The sequence below is a fragment of the Ovis canadensis genome, chromosome 6 (genome assembly GCF_042477335.2).
Source record: "Ovis canadensis isolate MfBH-ARS-UI-01 breed Bighorn chromosome 6, ARS-UI_OviCan_v2, whole genome shotgun sequence".
Lineage (NCBI taxonomy): Eukaryota > Metazoa > Chordata > Mammalia > Artiodactyla > Bovidae > Ovis > Ovis canadensis.
In genome coordinates, this window is record NC_091250.1 from 126,452,608 (window position 1) to 126,456,451 (window position 3,844).

At 44.1% G+C, this 3,844-nt stretch overlaps 1 non-coding gene across 1 annotated transcript; it reads right to left on the reverse strand.

Annotated features, from left to right (window-relative positions):
• Positions 1 to 2,317: 2,317 nt before the first annotated feature.
• Positions 2,318 to 2,389, reverse strand: TRNAS-GGA (transfer RNA serine (anticodon GGA)). The gene has a single exon. It is a non-coding gene; the product is annotated as a tRNA-Ser (tRNA).
• Positions 2,390 to 3,844: the final 1,455 nt, after the last annotated feature.

The following is a 3,844-nucleotide window of genomic DNA, read 5'->3' on the forward strand; positions in this document are numbered from 1 at the left end:
AAGACAAGAGAAAAGCTGGTTAGAGGGAAGGCAGCAGCTTTAGAAACTGGATTTTTTTAAAAAATGTATTTAAATGCTTCTATGAGAGGAAACGGGAGATGCAGTTTTGATCCGTGGGTCAGCAAGATCTCTCAGAGAAGGAAATGGCAACCCACTCCAGTATCCTTGCCTGGGAAGACCTATGGACAGAGGAGACTGGCAAGCTACAGTCCATGGGGTCGCAAAGAGTTGGTCATGACTGAAGCGACTGAGCATATTGTGTTATGGGCTTCCCTGGTGGCTCAGCTGGTAAAGAATCTGCCTGCAATGCAGGAGACCTGGGTTTGATCCCTGGGTTGGGAAGATCCCCTGGAGAAGGGAACAGCTACCCACTCCAGCATTCTGTCCTGGAGAATTCCATGGGATAGCAAAGAGTAGGACACGACAGTGACTTTCACTCACTCATACTGTGTTATAATTGGTTATGATGTTTCCCCATTTACTCTGGGGCTTCCCAGGTGGCACCAGTGGTAGAGAACCAGCCTGCCAATGCAGGAGACATAAGAGCCTTGGGTTCAGTCTCTGGGTCAGGAAGACCCCCTGGAGAACAAAATGGCAACCTACTCCAGTATTCTCATCTGGAGGATCCCAGAGACAGAGGAGCCTGAAGTGCTACAGTCCATGGCGTCGCAGAGGCAGGCATGACTAAAGTGACTTAGCATGTGCACCCCATTTATTCTATTTCCCCAACTAGACTGAAAGTTCTTGAAACAGGAACTGTGGCTGATGTATGTGGCCTTCTTAATGTTGAGACAGTCCCTCTGACACAGAGATGCTTATTAAACGATGAATGAATGGGCAAATGGATACATAAGATCAGGCTTTCTCAGTGGCATATGTATGTTTCTGGATGATCTGCATTTTTAATGTAAAACAAAAAGCAAGTCATAGCAACAGTGTAAACATAGTCATTTTAATATCTTTCCAGTTCTATAAATGGAGAAGATTTAGTTTCCTCTGGGCAGTAACTAATAGTAATAAAAAGGTATAGAATTGATTTCCCAATTCTCTGACACAGTGTTTAAGTTCAGTAGATGAAGTACGCTCAGTAGATGAAAATAGAGTCTAAATGTCCAAAAATGTATTAAACTGTATTTTGTTATTGTTAAAATGCCAAGTGTTAGTAATACTAACTGTCTAATGAAAAAGAAGAAAGGAAGAAAACCAAGAAGGAAAATTTAATAAATTCTTAAGGAGGAAAAGTTACTGGGCTTAGAAATACATACTGCGTGCATGCTCAGTCATGACTGACTCTACGCTACCCCAAGGACGGTAGCACTCCAGGTTCCTCTGCCCATGGGATTTTCCAGGTAAGAATACTGGAGTGGGTTGCCATTTTCTACTTCAGGGGATCTTCCTGGCCCAAGGATCAAACCCACATCTCCTGTATCTCCTGCACTGGCAGGCAGATTCTTTACCACTGCGCCACCTGGGAAGCCTGTCTTTGCTACATATTCATGCAAACTTTATAAGGTTCAACTTAACATTTAATTTCAACTGTTATCAAATGACTAGCCCTCCAACTCATTCTCTTTTCTAAGCAGATGGTTTCACCTTCTATCTCATGAGGCAATATCATATCCAGTTGCTCAGTTTTGTCTGACTGCTTGCAAACTCATGGACTCTATGGACTGTAGCCCGCCAGGCTCCCCGTCCACAGAATTCTCCAGGGAAGGATACTGATGTGAGTTGCAATTTTCTTCTCCAGGGGATCTTCCTGATCCAGGGATGGAACCCAGGTCTCCTGCATTGTAGGCAGACTCTTTGCCCTCTGAGTCACCAGGGAAGTCCACAATCAAAACCTTGTAAACTCACCTTCCTCAACCACAAGTTTTCCTTCCTACAACAGTGGAATCATTATCTCTTCTCCCACCTAAAGTGCAATTCCATTATTTTTAACTTTCTCAGGGGCTTATCTATCAGTTATCTGCTTCCCTAACATATTTTTTAATCTCCTTTGCTGTTTATTTCTCTCATCAAAAGATAAACATTCTCAAGTTTGCCCGATTGAGATAAAAGGCATCCTTTGTTCCTTATCCCGTTCCAGCGAACACTTTCTATGCACTATCTATCTCTTCTTATCCCAAGTCTGAAGAGAATTGTCTACTCCCACTGTCTTTTATACATTTGCATGCCCATCATATCATACCTGTGAACTTGCTCAAGCGTGTCCAACTCTTTGCAACCCCATGGACTGTAGCCTACCTGGCTCCTCCATCCATGGGATTCTCCAGGCAAGAGTACTGGAATGGGTTGCCATTTCCTTCTCCAGGGGATCTTCCCAACCCAGGGATTGAACCCGGGTCTCCCGCATTCCAGGCCGACGCTTTAACCTCTGAGCCACCAGGGAAGCCCATATCATACATGACCATGTATGAATGCATTCTGAAATTAACAGACATTTTCAGTCTTATTTTACTGATTATTCAGCAATCTACTTGGAGCAAAGCTACATACATCTGTAGCTACAGCTCCAGAGCTCCCTAGAGAAACCTACCTCCAAAATGATTCCACTTCTTCCCTCTTCAGCCAAGAAGTCCAGACTAGGTCAGCACCACAATAGCTCCTTAATGTCTATGTGCTTTCATAACGGTTTGAATTCCCTCTGACTAATCGTCTATATACAGAAAGTGAAAAGTGTGCAAGTGTTAGTCACTCAGCCGTGTAGGATTCTTTGCGACTCCAGAGACTGTAGCCCTCCAGGCTCCTCTGCCCATGGGGATTCTCCAGGCAAGAATACTCGAATGGGTTGATGCCCTCCTCCAGGGGAATCTTTCCAAACCAGGGATTGAAGCCAGGTCTCCTGCATTACAGGCAGCTTCTTTACCATCTGAGCCACCCAGTTCACAAATCTGATCACAGTTTCTAAACATCTATAACATCTGAGGACGTGCAATTGCTCATTGGATAAAGTCAATGTCTCATTTGGCATCAGTAGCTCTATAGATTTTGCTCCCTCATGTCCCTGCAGCCCTCCTTTAGCATCCATTGCTGCTGTTCAGTCACTAAGTCATGCCCGACTCTTTGAGACCCCATGGTATACAGCATGTTAAGCTTCCCAGTCCTTCACCATCTCCCGAAGTTTGTTCAAACTCACGTCCATCGAGTCGGTGACGCCATCCAATCATCTCATTCTCTGTTGTCCCCTTCTCCTCCTGCCTTCAATCTTCCCCAGCACCAGGGTCTTTTCAAGTGAGTCAGCTCTTCACATCTGGTGGCCAATGTATTGGAGCTTCAGCTTCAGCATCAGTCCTTCCAAAGAACACCTAGGACTGATCTCCTTTAAAATGGACTGGTTGGATATCCTTGCAGTCCAAGGGACTCTCAAGAGTCTTCTCCAACACCACAGTTCAAAAGCATCAATTCTTCAGCGCTCAGCTTTCTTCACAGTCTGACTCTCACATCCATACATGACCACTGGAAAAACCATAGAATTGATTAGATGGACCTTTGTTGACAAAGTAATGTCTCTGGTTTTTAATATGCTATCTAGGCTGGTCATAACTTTCCTTCCAAGGAATAAGCATCATTTAATTTCATGGTTGCAATCACCATCTGCAGTGATTTTGGAGCCCCAAAAATAAAGTCTGACACTGTTTCCACTGTTTCCGCATCTATTTCCCATGAAGTGATGGGACCAGATGCCATGATCTTCGTTTTCTGAATGGTGAGCTTTAAGCCAACCTCTTCACTCTCCTCTTTCACTTTCATCAAGAGACTTTTTAGCTCCTCTTCACTTTCTGCCATAAGAGTGGTGTTATCTGCATATAAATCTTTAGGTCTAAGTTATTGTCACCTTTTCCAG